Raw genomic sequence first — 19067 nt, 5'->3', positions numbered from 1 at the left:
GTTTCTTTCCATCCTCAAATTTAGCTGGAAAATGTCTCTCTGTGAGGCGGGCCTCAAGGGGATCCTGAGGGCGGCGACCCAACCTAGCTTCCATGCGATGGTAATTTGATAGAAGCCCATCAATGACAGCAAGGCGGAAATTTTCATGGCTCAAGTGATTTGTGGGGTTATGTTTGTATAAGATATATGCATTGACAAGGGACATTTCCAAAATGTGATGGTACAATTTAATATACCACTTCAGGGATCTATGGGGTACATGTAATAGCTGCACAGCTGATCACATTTATCAACACCTCCTATGTACTTATTCAGGGCTCGAAATTAAATTTTAAATGTGGTGGTCCATGTGGACCACCTAACAAATATTTTGGTGGTCCAAATTAAAAATGTAGTGGTCCGTAATATAACAATTGTTTAAGATGGCGTGATAGGTTTGTGACGACATACATTCAAACGACAACTTCTCGCCCAAACTATGTTATATACGTAAAACTTGCATATCACCAGAAAGCTCTTTTCTATGAATTTTAATATTGTACCATTACATTTTGGTTTTTTTGGGATCTGAAAAGGCCGAATTTGGGATATTTCACCATGAAAATTATAACCATCACCTCACATAGCCGATTGTCATTTGAACAAAGCAATCTAAAAGTTTAATATACTGTCAGCATAACTGTGTCTTAAAATTTTTGAAGACGACTTAGGTTTTTTGACAATCACCAGTCATGATTTTAAATCATGTTTTGTTCATTACTTAGTTTATTTAAACTACGAAAATTAAAATCCTTAAATGTGTTTGGAAAAATCTGAGACACAGTTTGGAGACCATCTGTACGACTTTCACCTGTGAAAATTTGGTAGACTACCTGTCATCCCTTGTCGACTTACACTATTTAGACCAAGAGAATCGTGCTAAAATGGCCAGAAAAGAAAATGGAAACATAGGGCCAAAGTCCCTGAAGCTACTATAGACATGGATACAAAATTAAAGCCCCAGTATTTGTAACTTTTAACAATTTTTTTCATATTTTTGATTAAATGACATCCTCAGTATGTGAAAGTAGACCATAATTAATACTGAATCGCATGGTTGCATGCCCAGCCCGCCTCACGATTAACAGTAAAAGGAGTGAAAAATGACTTCTTGTCCGGACCAGAAGTCAGCTTTGTTGACACACGAAACGAAACGTAATCACACCACCGCGCACGCTCAACCACATCTACGCAAGTTTTACTGTGGCGTCCGTAGGAACCATACGCTCTTCGAAAAGGTCTGGTCCATCGAAACTGGAGACTCAGCTAAAAACGCGCGAAAGTTGAGTGAAATACCGGAAAGATATAAATATGTAAGTGTTTACAGATTGTTCCGACTATAATGAGCCGTGCAAACAACGTCTTGAACAGCTAAACTAACGACGGAGGCAGTCGATTGTACGCTTCATGCAAGGCACTGCACGTTGTGACCGATGGTACGGAGATCAAGTTTGCTGAATGAATTGAGAGAGAAAAACATATATGAATAAAATTCAACACTTCACCATTGTAATCATTGAACTAGTCATTTCTTCCATCATGGAGTATAATGAAATTTCGTTGAAAATAAATGACGGGACTGATTCTGCTCCGTCTACTCAAACGAAGTTTTGTGTACGGCCAGGCTACGCTGCAGGCAACACAGCCTATCAACTTCGCATATCGTTGCCGTACGGCGTGTTACAACCGATAACGTAGTAACTAACCGATAACGTAGCAAACCCGATAACGTAGTAAAAATTTACCGATAACGTAGTAAATCAACCGATAACGTAGTAACGAACCGATAACGTAGTAAATTTTTCTAACCGATAACGTAGTAAAAATTTACCGATAACGTAGTAATTTTACCTAACCGATAACGTATCAACAAATTTACCGATAACGTATCAATGAACCAATAACCGATTAAATCAACTGATAACGTAGAAAAGTCAACCAATACCGCATCAAAACAACCAATAACATATCAATTAACTGATAATATCTGATTAAGCGATTCATTAGGAGCGATAGATCGATCGATTTATAGATAAATAAGTATTAGATAGATAGATAGATAGATAGATAGATAGATAGATAGATAGATAGATAGATAGATAGATAGATAGAGGAATAGGTCGAGCAATATATCGATAAATAAATCGATCACTCAATCGATAGATCGATGGATCTATCTATCGATGTTTGATAGATGGTCGATCGATCGATCAATCGATCGATAGATAAATTAATTGGCAGATCGATCGATAGAACAAAGGATTCATCAATTCGATAGCAAGATAGATGAATTAATCGATAGATCGATCGATCGGTTCGATAAATTGGTCAATAGATAGATAGATCGATTTGTTATCACATTGTCTCGTACGAATTTTTTCTTTACTTCTATTTATTTTTTCCGTTTAGCATTAATTGTCACAAATTTCTGCAGCAAATTGTGTTTCGACTGTTTTCATGGTAGTACGGACGACTAAGTTGATCTAAATGTTGTTAAACTACTGGAATAGGTTTGGGAAGTTATTTCTAGTCTTGCTATAGTAGCTATACAGTTTAGTTCTAGTTGGGTAAAATCCAAAGAGATAGTATAAGTACCGCAATCACCGACAGCCAACATCGCAAATTTCGCATACATATTGTACACGTCACCGATAGAAGTAACTGCATATTAGTGATTAACCAAAGAACATTAATGAGTCATTCGTACAATTGACGATTTTTCGTGTTATTGAAAATCTCCATCGGGTGTATTTGAAAAAGGTAACCATATCAGTGATTAATATGCAGGAACAAATGTATGAGTGAACTCTGGTAAGGCCAAGAAAAATAACAAGCTCGTTTCTCATCTTACACATATTGCAAAAATGATGCGGTGACGCGGGTTTCTTTTCTCCTCAATTTTTTTATTCTTCAACAACAAGAACGCGCAAAAAACATGAAAACGACACAGGAATGCACGCAGAAATATATGCACAGCTGTGTTGCTTTAGTATTTTTGTATAGCAACAGTTCTGTTGACTTTTAGTGCAGCAGTGCACAGTTTTATAAAAGTGACGTATGTGTACAGTTCTGAATGGAATGTTATAGTGTCAGTTATTTTGTTTACAGATCTGTTTTATACAGCACTGTGTTATGCAACGCGTATTTTTGCGGGTTTTTAAAATTTCCTCATGAGCAGAAAAAAGGTTGACGTGGGGGTCTGAATTGACGCGCGCGAGGATGAGAAACAAACTTTTTATTTTAATTGGCCTATGCGTTTTTTCTATCAGCTCTATAATATAATACTCAATAATTTTGCGATGTCCTTGTAATCCTAATTCAAATAAGATATGACTTGACGCGAATCATGACAGAAAGGATAAAAAGGAAAGAAAAAGCAATATGTTGTCTACAAAATATGTTGACTTGGCTTGCTTACATGAGTAACTTGCATGATTCTGAAGAATTCCATTGAACAATGAGTCAAGATTTACCTGTAATTCAGTCCCAGGATGAGAGTTACATTGTAAAGACTTATTGTCATTTTGATATACTGACGTTGTAAGTAATGAAATTTTATAATCGGTCATGTTGAAAACTTTTTTCCAAGTCCTCCCAACTTAGAAAGTGTGTCGATAAAGACACTCACATGTGTGTTGTATCTTGAATTCATCCTGCAGGAATATTTATTAATTAGTTCGCATTTCCCAAATTGATGAAATTCGATTCATGATGTCTGAGTAATATCACGATTGTAACTCTGAAGGTGTAACTAATTGACTATATATAAAAATGAAAGATACAACACTCATTAATATTCAATTAGTTTCCATTTATTAATACATTATCGGTCGCTTGATAATTTATTTGTTGACTTGGTGCATTTTCAGTTGATTGGAATCTTTACTCTTTGACTTGGCTAGGTTATTGGTTGGCTTGATACATAATTGGTTGATTTAATACGTCATCGGTTACTTTGATACGTTATTGTTCTCTTGGGCACATTATTGGTTGATTTGATACACTATCAATCGATCGATCTATCTATCCATCGATATATATATATATATATATATATATATATATATATATATATATATATATATATATATATATATACACACACACACACACCAATCGTTCTATTAGTCAAGCAATCGATCAATTCATTCAATCATTCAGTCGATAGAAAGATCGATCGATTGATATATCAGTACATCGATAGATCAATCGGTCGATCTATCGATTGATCAATGGATTGATCGATCGATCGAGGATACATCTATCCCTAAGAATATATTCCCATTATTCATTTGATCCAATACATTGTCAGCTGGTTTGATACGTTATCGGTAAATTTGTTGATACGTTATCGGTTAGGAAAAATTACTACGTTATCGGTAAATTTTTACTACGTTATCGGTTAGAAAAAATTACTACGTTATCGGTTCGTTACTACGTTATCGGTTGATTTACTACGTTATCGGTAAATTTTTACTACGTTATCGGGTTTGCTACGTTATCGGTTAGTTACTACGTTATCGGTTGTAACACGGCGTAATTGAAAACGCTCAGAAAGGAAAAATTATATCTTGAATGCAGTACAAAAGTCTTACTTATTAAATTTAAAAGTATTTCAAAATAATATCGAACGTAACGGGTATCTAATCCTCACAGGGACTACAGTAGTACAACAAGTATCGGCTAGCTGCGATGCGATGGAAGTTCGAACACAAGAGAGATCCCGGCCTCACTGCAAAGTCGTCCCCTGCGCACCCGGCCCGATAGCAAACTACCTCTTGGTTTGATTCTGTTCTTTATATTTTTGTATAAAATTCATGATACATATCTGACTTTCACAACTGTACAATTTGCTCAGGCTGTAGTCTACAGACGATCGGAGGGAGCTAAGGCAGGCCCCAAATTTGCATGGACAATGCCCGGGACAATTATAGACGCGGCGGCTCGATGAGAAAGTCATTCACATAAACCTAAATGAAGTGATCAGTACAAAACTTTTAAACATCACTGGTTCTGAAAATTTATGATCAACGGTTCTGACCTACGGAATTTACACTGCGACGTTGTTTTTTGTGTGTTTGGCCAGCTACTAGACCTGTAAGGCTGTACTACATGGAGGTAGTAGACTGTACAAGTGCAGCGGGGTCGGGCCGAGATTGGTGTGTGGGGCCTGCAGCAAGGTAAAATTGACAGCGTCCATTGCAGAATGCCCGCGTGTTATCCTTTCTCGTTTGGGAGGAAATTTACCGCTGTATTCAGAATGCCTTTTTACCAGTATAAAAGCTCAGTAACTGATGCATCAAGAGCCAAGAGTCTGTAAATTCCTTAGCAGTAGCTCCATTGTTTTTTTCTAAATTTTCGCTGAGATACAGCAGTGCGTATACTGGTCCCGATCGTTCTGACTCAGGCGTTCACAGCTGTTTAGGGAGCCGTCATTATTTACGATCTGGGGGTCGGAGGAATTACATTAGAAACTCCGAAATTTTGAGTCGCACCCCAGCCAACCATGATGACTTTGAGTAACCCCCTCTCTAACAGAAAGTCTGGCTTACCTGAGCCCATGTAATAATATGTAGATATAAAAGCTCACCCAATAAGCAGTCTCCGACCATATATATAGTATTGTTAAATTTGGATGGGTAGCATGTCAATATGGTATGGTTAAATGTCCAAATGGTTGTTGAACTCAAGTCAAATAAAATATATTTCTGATAATATAAAGGATGAATTCACAACAGTTCAGTTTTGTCCTAGATCCTGTGCACTTATAGTGATATCTGTCGAGAACATTTCTCCATGACCCAGCCTCTCCTTCCAACCCTGGTAACGACTGCAGAAAACTACTGTGTGACATCATCATCACCACTGTTGATCCTCATCTTTAATGTCGCTGGTGCCATTGCGTACATGAACAACGATATCATTCTCATCGTCACTATCTTCTCTTTCATAATAAGTATTGCTAGTAGTAGCACCTACTTGTAGTTTTTTGCCTTGCTTCATCTAGTTGATATTTATTTGTACTGTCAGAGTATTTATTTTCTTTTTATTTATTATGTATCAGAGTAAAATATATAACTTATAATCAACCAATCATTATGTCATTGAGGACAGAGTAAGACAAAGAAAAACATTTTGAGCACCCCCTTATAACTTTCAATTTTTGAATGACCCCCAGGTCGTAAATACTGACGGTTCCCTTACTTGCTGCCAAAGGCCATCGCGTTCACTGCATTCGACAGCCTACCGTACATTGCCAAACTATGTTGCTTCGATTTCGCAATCACCTTGCCGCTAAAGCGACAATCAGCTGAAATTTAATACTTCAAGTTACTCAATTTTGATAGCTATTTGCCTACAGAAGTGAGCCAAGTGTATATAGTGTCGTCTTGATTTTACATCGGTACCCGAGTGACCAACTGCAGGTTGCGCATCGGTGCACTGCCGACTGCAGTTTGAATAATCCGTATATACCGCACACGGTACCAGAATAGAATGTTAGACTCCTCTGCCAAAGTTCTGTATCCTCTGAAACACAGTAGCAGTACGTATTTGAACGGAGAAGAACAAAATAAAACCATTCGCAGGTCATTCAGCCGGCGACCATGGGCGATTACCCGGGCAGTGTGGCGTGGCATGGCAAGGCCCCAGGAATGTTGCAGGCTCGATGATGTCATCAGTATCGGCGTTCTCGATCACGTGCACAGCCTACAAATTGTCAACAAACCCGCGCGGCAATCCAACTCGATCGGGCAATATTTAGCGTTTGTATGTCACTACAGGAGCACAAATTTGGCTTATTTCTTTACTGAACAACATTTCACGATGGATGTAAGAGAATAATATGTAATTTCGAACATAAAAAAAGGTTAAAAGTTACAAATACTGGGGCTTTAAGTATTTCCTGACTGTATGAAATTATCCCACTAAGGTCATCCTAGGGACATGTAAACCAAATATTAAAGCTGTCTGACCAGCGGTTTTGAAAAAACAAGCGACTCAACAGTTGACAGAGCGCTGCTGTGTTATAGGGAATACCTTTTGTGACACATGTATTGATGAAGAAGGTGGATATCTTTGATAGCTCATTTCATGATGGCCTGACCAAAAATGGAAAAAAATTCCGTAAAAATACAGATTTGCATATTTCATCAGACTATATTAGTCTATAATAGCAAATAAACGAGAGTTAATTACATTCTAATTAAAGTAAACAAGACTTGCTTAAATCAAGATTTACGTCATAAAAAAACAGCATATCTGTCAGGTTATAAAGAATCTTGAGCTGGTTATCCTTTAATATCAGTGTTTTCATCCTATTAATCAAGCACATTTTAACATTCAAATTAACATTGTAAGTAAGTTCTGTTGAAAAAGTTGAGACTGTATGTACTCAGAGAAAGCACACTGAAGAGACAAATGTTTGAAACTTAAGAAGTTCAAGGTCATCAAAAGCATTATAAGGAATCATGTTACACTTTCATTGCACTGTTTACACAGATTGCATAAGTGCTATAAATAGCACATGAGGAATCTTACAGCCCAGCTTTACCATAAAAACCCTATCACTTTGACCACTCATTTAATTGACCACTCTATTTTTTTTCTCAAAAAGTACTCTTATTTTATCCTTACCAAGTCAACCATAAATGGAAATTAGAACTTTCTCTATCTCTATTTATTTGACAACCCTATCATGACAAACTATTATGAGCAATTTCTTTTAGATAACATAAATGGTGGTTCAGAATATATCTAAGTTGGGATTCAGGAAAGTTGCCTTTAGATGTTTTAATCCTCAAAGATGGTAAGCATTTCACTATGAACTGTCAAAAAAAGTTGAACTTTCTGATAATTCCACACTAAAATTATTTTGGCTTTGATGATTTCCTAATTAATTCAATTATTTAAAATCATATTAATTATTTTTTTCTGGGTGAATTGATAGGGTTTATACAGTACAAGAATTCCATACAATGTAAGCCAAATTTTGACCAAAAATGACAAAAAAATTCCTTAAAATACACACTTGCAAATTTCATCACAATTTGAACAAATCTAAGTTGGGTTATCCCTAGGGACCTGTATACCAAATAACACAGCTGTCAGACCAGCGGTTATGAAGAAGAAGATTTTTTACCAAAAACAACTTTTTTGGCATTAATTTGCCTATTTTCAACAATATCAAAAAATTAAAAAAAATAGTTTCTCAAAATCATATTTTTCATCTACACAACAAATATCAAATCAGTAAGTACTGCGGTTCTCAAGATATTTGAGTGGACGGACGCCTCACAAACGGACATACATACATACATACATACATACATACATACATACATACATACATACATACATACATACATACATACATACATACAGACTGACGACGGACGTCGGACGGATACCCATCCCAATAGCTTCTATAGACTATAGTCTATAGTAGCTAAAACACAAGAAGTTTGTTTGCATTCCTTTGTTGGCATAATTTTCAAGAGCGAATAATTTTTTCGGCATATCTGATGATACTATACTGAAAACTGACCACCTTCAAAGGCCATGTCCTTAGGAAGAAATGGCATGGAAAGGATAGTTTTTCGGAGTTTTGAAGGAAAATTCTCATACTAACCTATCACGCTACCTTAAATGATTTTGGGTTGTCAGTTCACATACTCTTATGTTCAAAATTATTCCGCCAGGTATCGGCTGTTAACAATTATGATGACAAAAATCCCACTATTTGCTCCATTGAACTTGAAATTCACAATATTATTTTTTCTGAACTTTATTATCTACTATAGAGAGTCAAAATACTTCCACTCATAAAAACCAATAGCAACCAGTAACAGAACCCGATTTGAACACTGCCTGAACACGAATGGGCCTGGGCAGCGTTTCCGTTACAATTTCAAAACTTGCGTACGATTTTACGCAACTGACTTTTTATTTGCGTAAAATGTATTCAAAATGTGCACGGTAGGAATCAGTATCTGAAGTGAGCTGGGCAGTCTTTTCTGTAGAACTTGGGGGTTTCCTGTAATGCGCATGCTCTAATAACAAAAAACAACAACCTGGGGGGCTTCAAGGTGTAGCTGAACGTTTGCCATGCCGTGATGCATGTCCCGTATATGATCGTTGAGCAGCCCAATGAGATCATGTTCAAAGAAAATACCTTCTGACTACATAATTAGTGTTTTCAAAGGGCCAACAAAAAGCAGATACTGTTCAAAGTCCAGCGGGACCTCTCAAGAATGCAACCCGACAGAGTCTAAATGGTCACCCGTAAACCACTTTCCAAATAACATGCGACGTAATGACCATTAAGGGTGGACCATTTGATATCCTGGGGGGGGGGGCTTGGAAGATTTGGGGAAAAAAAAGATGCCAGGTGGAGTTGCTTGAAAAAAAAATCTGCTTTAAGTGGCTGATGGAAAAACAATTAATGACCATTGCGACTCGGAAAAAAAAATCTTGGCAATTGTCCGATGCACACTGCAGCATCAATAAAAATCAAGCAGTAGCTCTGGAGTTTTATAAAGCATAAACCATTTCAAGCTTGAGGAACAATAACTGAATATGAACAATTGTACAGTATACATGACCTTCTGATTAGAGGAAGTATGCTGAAATTGAAATTGCTCACCAGTGTTTTCCAGAAATGTGTAAATCTGAATGTATGGATTTTGTCAAAATACCACAAGAAGAGAGACAGCCTGCCATGAACTGGGTCAAGTGCACTCAGTCAGTCAAGTGGACTGTTCAACTTGCTAATATCACTCAAACCAGGACACTTGTCAGACAATGACATATTTTTTTCAAGCACAAGTAAATGCCTGGACAGTGTTCTCCCTGAATAAGGTAACAGGGGCGTGGCGCCCTCTTGTAAATTCCGAGCGCCCCCTTGCCAGAAATGAAAAAGATTTATTTTTTTGAAAAATAAAACAATAAAATGTACGGGGAAAAAAAGTTGACAGTGATTTACAAGCAAAATGCAAGCGTGAGCGTCGATCCTGCAGGCTGCAAACGTAATTCTCATCGATCTTGCAAATCTCACGAGTTTATGATGTCATCCGAGATCATAAGCCCATGTGCAACTCATTGATTGATGCACCGTCCCTCCACCCTTGTGGGTGGAGGGACGGTGATTGATGGCAGCCATATTTGCGAGGCACAGGCCGTATTAAACGTTAGCCACGGTCGGTCCCTCCATAGGGGCCGTGCATTAGGTAACCGACTTAGCTGTATAAACATGCCTAGGAACTTGAGGGTAACCAAGGACAGCAGAGTACTCTGAAGTTTTTATAGGAGGTTAGAATTTCGCTTGTGTATTCCTTCCCAAAGCAAAACGACCTATTGTTAGACTTGGTCGGACGTATACGTGTATCAGGCTGAGAACACATGAGCGTAAGTGTTATGGTGATAATTTTGACATCGATGAATAAATGTATGTCTGTCGCTATGTTTTCGTTTTCAAAAAATATAATCTTCATTGAAATCAGTGAACTGGAATAAAAGTATGGAACACTGTCTCAGATTTCTTTTCCTTTGAGCTTTTTATATGAAAAAATCTGAAAAAATACTCCCCAAGTGCCACCAAATAACACTATTTTAATCTCTGTTTTTCAAAAGCTCCAATGGCAGGAGGGGGACACCACCCTCCTGACCTCCCCCCCCCCCCCGCGACCACTAACGCGGTCGCTTATGGTGCTTCGCACCATGTCTTCACCCTCTTTAACAAAATCCTGGAGAGAGCACTGCTGCCATAAATGTACATGATTTTACAAATATATGTAGGATACCATCATCTCTTCTGATGACACCAGTGATGTTCTCAGAAAAGTTTTCACTGTAAGTTTGTTAATGCTTAATGTAGAACTCAGTAATCAGGTTGTTTGATTTGTATTTTCAGTGTGTTACCCATGGTATAAATAAGATCTATACACATATTTCTTGGAAAGTGAATCAAAAATGTACATGTATTTACATATCTTTATTTAGTTTCTTGAATATGTCTGTGTGCGATAGCACAGCATCTTGTTACTGGGTGTGAAAAACCAAGCAAACAAACATTGCACCGAAATTGGTAAAAAAAATATATCTCGAAGAAGGAAGTGAAAAAAAAAGTTGCCAGCATATGCCCTGTAGAAAAAAATAATTCATGGTGAAGCAGGTGGGAAAAAAAATAATGGCTCTCCACCAATCTTCCAAGCCCCTCCCCCCAGGATATCAAATGGTCCACCCCTAACTGTATTGTGTTACCAACAACGTAGACTCGATCGATTCTCGAATTTTTTGCATCTGTAGTGCCATTAATTGTCTGTACAGAACTGATTGACCTGACGTTTTGTGATGATGAAATACAATGTTGCATAAAGTGCTGCGGTCTGCTAAAGTCTAAAATGTTGCAATATCATGATAAATGTCACTTGCAAGCAGGTGCATATGTTCTATTTTTGTCCTGCATTAAACCACGTTCAGGCAATGTAGCCGAGTACGTCGTCTTCAAAATTTCTGACGTAAGTGGTGGTCCATTTGGACCACCTACAAATTGAATTTGGTGGTCCAAAATGAAAAGTGGTGGTCTTTGGACGCAAGACCACCGTTAATTTCGAGCCCTGACTTATTATATTCATTAGGGACCGAGCACAATTAACGCCAGGGGGCCGGAAGAGAAATTGGGGGGGGGGGGGGCCACGAAAAAAAATGTGTACTTGGGGTGGGCCATGAAAATTCCAGGGAAAGTAAGGGGTGGGCCACCAAAATTTTTTACACCTTGACAGACACAGAATATTTTCAAGCATTTTTGTTCCTTGTTGAAGCTGGAGTTCCTTGTTAAACTTCTTGTAGCATGATGAAATACCAAGTCTTAAACCTCACAATGCAGTTGTTATGTGTAAAATGAGCAATATTATTATTGAAAATTGACTTCATTTGTCAACAGTAATAATGGTTGGTAATGATACAGAGGCTCGGTTGAAACTGGTTATTTCATCATGCTATAGGAAATTTCCCTTATAGAACAGGAATGCCTGTCAGTACCATGTGAAATTAGCATTCACATGGCTAGTTGGCATGGCTTAATGCATGTGCATAGGGAAAAGGCAGTCAGGCAGTCCAAATCCATTTCAGAAGCATGTGGGTAACATGTGTATTGGCTGAAATATTTAAATGAGCTAGCCATTCACATACATGTGAACGAATGGTTATTCTGAATCCACTCACACGTATGTGAACGAATGGTTATTTTGAATGCACATATGAATGACAGGGTCATCCTGGCAGAAAAAGAGCACCATGAAAAGTACTGATTTGACACCCGATTATACTTATTTTGATGTTGCCGTTATGAATTTGATAAACATTGTTACATTTGCATGTTTGCAAGGTGTAAGCAAACATCAAAAAAGTGAAATCAAATTCCAGTAAAATCAAGTACTTTTTACACAGCTCCTTTCGGTGAATTATATGATACAATTGGTTGGAGATGTAATTTAACCATATTTGGCCTAAAACTAAGACAGGCCAAACAGAGTTAAAAGTAACTCTGACTCACCTGAACACAGCAAACACAAGCAGACTCACCTTTCCAAACGTTCAAATAACAAGTCATTGACAATGACATAGTCCCCACTTGTAATAGGAGTATTAGTCTTGATAGGGCAGGAAATGAGGTCATTAAGAAGTATCACTGGAGTGTATATGTTCAGATCTATGGACACATAGGTCTATGTCATTGTTCCCAATTTGAAACAAGAGGCATGTCTAAGTTATGGTTCTAAATCTGGAAAAAAGATCAGACCTTTAGCTGTATTGGCCAGCCAAGAAATACATATGTGCATAATAAATGAGGTACAACATGTGACATCTTAAGGTCTATTATCCTATCAAAATTGAAGCGTAAAAACTTGTGGTTACTGAGTTATGCATATATATGCATATTCAAGGTCAAAGGTCATCAAGGTCACGTGACATTTTGAAAAAAAACATTGTATTGCTAATTAATCCATATATGCCAAAATTCAGACCTCTAGCTCTATTGGCTTGCCCACAATTATATATGGGCATAATTAACAAGGTAAAGCATATGTTGTCATAAGGTCTCCCATCCTACTAAATATAAAGGACATAGCACTTGTGGTTACTTATTTATTGACATAATCGTGTATTTTAGGTAAAAGGTTATCGAGGTCACATGACATTTTGTCAAAAAATTTCTATCCTATAGTCTATCCCTATATACTAAAAATCATACATTTACCTCTATTGGCTTGTTCAAAATTAGATATGCACATAATTCATGAGGTACAATATGTGGCGTCATAAGGTGTCCCATCATACCAAATATGAAGGGTGTAGCACTTGTGGTTCCTGAGTTATGGACAAATATGTATATTTGAGGTCAAAGGTCACCGAGGTCACGTAACATTTTGTCAAAAAAAATTGTATTCCTAAGTTATCCCTACATACCAAAAATCAGACCTCTAGCTCTATTGGCTCGCTCAAAATTAGATATGCGCATAATTAATTAGGAACAATATGTGCCGTCATAAGGTGTCCCATCATACCAAATATGAAGGGTGTAGCACTTGTGGTTACTGAGTTATGGACAAATATGTATATTTGAGGTCAAAGGTCACCAAGGTCACATGACATTTTGTCAAAAAATTGTATTGCTAAGTTATCCCTATATACCAAAAATCAGACCTCTAGCTCTATTGGCTCGCTCAAAATTAGATATGCGCATAATTAATGAGGTACAATATGTGGCGTCATAAGGTGTCCCATCATACCAATATGAAGGTGTAGCACTTGTGGTTACTGAGTTTGGACAAATATGTATGTTTGAGGTCAAAGGTCACCAAGGTCACATGACATTTTGTCAAAGTGCCTGAGATATCTGCGTGAACAGATGGATTCACATGGATGGACTCACGGACTGACATGACCCAATCTATGAGCCCCCTGGACTTTATCTGTGGGGACTAAAAACTGTGTTGACCACTGCATCCTTTTTGCAATATGAATACGATGAGAAACTAATTTTTATTTTTTTTGGCCTTATACATGGGAGTCTATGGACTGCCTTATACATAGATGTCTATGGACTGCCTTATACATGGGAGTCTATGGACTTCCTTATACATGGGAGTCTATGGACTGCCTTATACATGTGAGTCTATGGACTGCCTTATACATGGGAGTCTATGGACTGCCTTATACATGGGAGTCTATGGAGGTGAAAACTAAAAAGTCCTCTAACACGGCCAAATTTGATCGCATTGTGAAACAAATCGATGTGCATCTGTATGAGGTAAGGTACTATCCTTGTACCAAGTTTGAACGAAATCGCTCCAGGCGTCTCTGAGATATCTGCGTGAACGGACGGACGCACGGACGGACGCACGGACATGACCAAACCTATAAGTCCCCCCGGACGGTGTCCGTGGGGACTAAAAAGCACAAAACATATCTGTAAGTCTGATGACCAATTTAATAAATTTTTGGCTTCAACAAATTTCATAGACACAGTGAAAAGTGATTTAGTCAAAGATTAGTTTTTAAAAGAGTTCATTTAACTCTGGCCAAGTCTTGTCTTTCATGTCCTATTTTGTTTTGAAATTTGACATTGAAGACTTCTTTACGTAAGTCATGATTATTCTTGCCAAATTTCTCTTGGGCCTTGGCTGACATGCACACTGAAATGAAACAGAAAGAAGAGAATGAACTTAGCAACATTTATTAAGAAAACAACTTTCTACTTGGCAAGGTATCAGCATATGGCAGCAGTAAATAAGGTTACTCCTTCAGAATCAAAAGTTACACTAATAACTTAGACTCAGCGGCGCTGCCAAAGGTCCTGAACACATTCTTCACTCGTTTTGAAACAGAGGATTTTTCATCTCAAATCTCAATCTAAAACAGTCATTATCTCCTGAGTTGGGATGTCTATTGAGACAGAGAAAGTAGCTAAAACTTTAAAATCATTAAATGTGAACAAAAGTCCAGGTCCTGATTGTATTTGTGGTCGCACCCTGAAGTTCTGTGCTGATCAGCTTAGTGTAGTCTTACAACACCTTTTCCAAGTTTCTCTTGATACAGTTAGTATTCCTGCCATATGGAAAAATTCTATAGTAGTACCAGTCCCAAAGAAAGCTAGCCCCAAAGAACCCAATGATTTTCGACCTGTTGCTCTTACTTCCCTGGTAATGAAAACATTTGAGAAAATAATTAAGTCCATTATTCTGACAAAGGTTGGCAACAAACTAGACCCCCTACAATTTGCATATCGATCGGGAAAAGGTGTTGAAGATGCTAAGCTTTTCATTCTCAATACACTGTACAAACACTTAGAAAAAACAGGTGCTCATGCAAGAATCCTTTCGCAGATTTCTCCAGTGCTTTCAACACAATCCAACCCCACATCCTTGCAGAAAAACTCTTAAAATTTAATTTTAGCAATCAACTTGTACTTTGGATTATTGACTTTCTTACAAATAGATCACAAAGGGTTTTTGTCAATGGTATTTTGTCAAGTATCATTCAAACAAATACAGGTTCTCCTCAGGGTTGCGTTCTGTCTCCTCTGTTGTACATCCTTTATACTGACGATTGTAGAAGTACACATGAAGGTAGCCATCTTGTTAAGTTTGCTGACGATAGTGCTCTGCTTACACTTCTACAGGGATCAGAATGTCACCATGGTCCCGCTCTTAGTGAGTTTGTTGAGTGGTGTGATAATTCGTATCTAAACTTAAATGTTAAGAATACTAAGGAAATGATAATTGATTTTAGGAGGCAAGAACGCAACCCTCCTACGTCCATTGTTCACGATCAAGAGTCGAGATTGTTTCGAAGTATACATACCTTGGTTCAATATTTGACAGCAAATTGAAATGGGATCATAACACCGATGCTATACTGAAGAAGGGGCAGCAAAGATTGTACTTTTTAAGGAAACTGCGTTCATTCATGGTTGATAGACAAATTTTATCTCTTTTTTATAAATCTTACATTGAAAGCGTTATCTCATTTTCATTCATTTGTTGGTATCAAAATTTGTCTGTTAAAAACAAAACTTCACTTGATAGAATTGTTTCACTTAGCTCAAAACTAATTGGTATACCCCAGAGAAGTCTTTCTACGTTTTATAATCAGCAAGTACTCAGGAAAGCCCGCTCAATTCTTTTGTCTAGTGATCACATTTTATCAGCAGAGTTCGACACACTTCCCTCTGGTCGGCGTTTTAGATACCCGGCTTGCAGGTCAAACCGGCGCAAGTTGTCATTCATTCCAACCGCTGTGCGGCTTTTAAATGATTCCTAAACTGTTTTTTGTATAGTCCTGCGTCTCCTACCATTTTGTATATTTGTATTATATATTTTTGATGTTGTATTTGAGCCACGCTTTTTAATTGCCCGTGTTTGGGATAAATAAAGTTCTATTGAATTGAATTGAAAATAAAGTTTCAGAACATGTGTGTGATTTGTTACATACACATAGAGGAATTTTTTACATACATCTTTGGGAGTGCAAAATTAATACATTGAAAGTGTAACATATATGTCTAGAAATGTATTGGTTTGTGTATGTTGTATTGACTTGACAAGTTGCCACAGCCACTATACCGATTAATTTATGTACATCTTTACAAAGTGAGGCACACAGTCCATGTAGCCGACAATGAGATGCAAATGATATGCGGTTAAGGTCTCCTCTACTAACTTTCAGCTGGTTGCTCACTTTCTACTATTTTTATAGTATTTTATACAAAGGCACAGACTTACCTACAACTTAAAACTGATAGTGATTTTGTAGCTCATTCTTTACTATTTTTTCATAGTTTTTGGTAGCCGGTAACAGTTACTTCGTGTTCGTGTCGGCTACATGGACGATCTGCCCAAAGTGAGGGCATCACAATTCAAATTTGAATCAATACAAGAATGTATGTTTATACATGAGGCAAACAAATTATTGAACTCATTAAAAATTACAGCTGCTGTTCCTTGAAAATTAAGACGTATCACATTTCTAAATATTTTTTCCGTCTTTCAATACAAGGCTTCTTACCTGGCAATATCATATTAACAATGGATTATGTATAAAAGAAGTAAAAATGCAAGTAAGACCCGGGTGGTACAAACTATCATAAGTTTACATAGCCATGTTCATCTTACGATCTACCGGTAGTTTTTTTTAAATATTTTCATTTCGCCTATTTTTTTATAGCAGTATTTTTGCACTGAGTGAGACCATGGACGCAAACTAAGCTTAGGCGTTGTTCAAGCCCAGCTTTGTTTTGCGTTAATGGCCACACTGTACACCTCACTCCGCCCTGTCCAGGGTATACAGATACGTACTTTCTTTTCACCCCTAAAGCTCAGGTTAAAAATGTCGGGCCATATACAAAACCAAGCTTCCTAGGAAAACATCAATGTGCAGAGAAAAGCCTCTCTATACGGCATACTAATTTCGTAATTGCCCTTTATAAATATGCATTTCAAATACTTACCGGATGAATGGAAAATTATCGTCCACGACGACTTGCTATCTCGGTCACTGCATCCAACACTGTCGCGGGGAAATACACTTCACCTTCATCATCAGAAGTTCATGCCAACTGAAACATTACCACTTAGACCTAACTCACTTGCTGTTTTGACTAAAAATGTGTCGTCACTGGGGGAAGAAATGACCGAGAAATCAGCCATAATTCGTAAGATTCAGCTGGTCTGAACAGCCATTACTTCAAAAAAATCTGCGCAATCTCATTTGAGAGATGCAATGTGATATCCGATAACGATCGTGTGGGAACACAAAGCATTCGAAAGGTCAAGGGTCGTGATCGTCGCAAAATTTTGACATTTCAAGTACGCGTAAACTTTTCTTTTAGATTTTTCTAATAAGCAAAAATTGACTTTATATGAAGAGATCAGTTAAAATACGGACGTCCAACACACTAAGTGAACCCTGTTGCAATTCTGATCAGCCTCGTCAAATCCCAGCGTACTCATTTACGGGACCCTTACGTTCATACCCTGTTCACTCTTCCAACACAACTCTTTCCAAAGTCATGACATCATACATCGTCAGAACCGTTAGTCCATCCGGCTCGACTTTTGAACGGTTTGGGGGATGAACAGTACCTGTACTGCGTTTCCATTAAGTTTTGTGTGAGTTGTAATCGCGAAAGTGTTACAATGGCAGATGCAGAACCGTCGCAAGTGTGTTCGTCGTTGTGTGATGATCTGACGTACATGTACATGACTGCATAGCCAGTTGCTGACGGACGTACGCGAAAACGTGGACCGTATGGAAAAATTTAATGACAGATCCAACCATATTACGTCTGGAAATGTGAGTACCTTTCAATAGAATGCAGGTTCCGATCATATGGAATATTTAGCGGTGAACATGTGTTTATTATTGCACATTTTGAAAATAAAAATAAACGATGTTTAAAATTTGATCTGTGCTGATTTAATTTAGAGGCTGCTCACAGACGTTTGCAGCCATCTGCATGACTTCCCTCTTGTCATATTCATTGGTTTATACTGAAAATCCTTGGTCTCGTTTTTTTGAATGGAGATGAATGAAACCAATGCTAATTATATTTAAGGGATAGGCTGTAACTTCATAATTTTGGCAGAAATTGTGTTCTTCGTACATCGACTACAGGTTTTTCTCTCTTTTCAAAATTATGTTAGCCAGTATTGCTAATGTTATTCTATTTTCTAAAACACGTTCAAATATCCAGTCTTCACAACCTGTATTATGTACAGTCAGCATTGTTATTGTTGGTAAACACATTTTGGTCTGGACTAAACTTCAATTGAACACAATAACAGTGAACTTTTATAATATACATGCACACAAAGTGTATGTTGGTTGTATTGATAATATCAACGAGCTAATTCAACTTAAATTTGTGAACCAATAAAGTAAGTGCAGTTGATACATAACAAAAATATTAACAAAATCAAAAACTTACAGCTTTATACTGTCACTTTAAAATGGCAAACCGTTGCTTC

General features: G+C 37.5%; 1 long non-coding RNA gene across 1 annotated transcript; it reads right to left on the bottom strand.

Moving 5' to 3' along the window:
- Positions 1-14506: 14506 nt before the first annotated feature.
- On the bottom strand, positions 14507-17636 carry LOC139118300 (uncharacterized). Its single transcript, XR_011548670.1, has 2 exons — positions 17549-17636; positions 14507-14735 (listed from the first exon to the last, which is right to left on the bottom strand). It is a non-coding gene; the product is annotated as an uncharacterized lncRNA (long non-coding RNA).
- Positions 17637-19067: the final 1431 nt, after the last annotated feature.

Source organism: Ptychodera flava, chromosome 19 (genome assembly GCF_041260155.1).
Source record: "Ptychodera flava strain L36383 chromosome 19, AS_Pfla_20210202, whole genome shotgun sequence".
Taxonomy (NCBI): domain Eukaryota; kingdom Metazoa; phylum Hemichordata; class Enteropneusta; family Ptychoderidae; genus Ptychodera; species Ptychodera flava.
The sequence above is the reverse complement of the archived record's forward strand: the minus strand, read 5'-3'. Positions and strand labels throughout refer to the sequence as shown.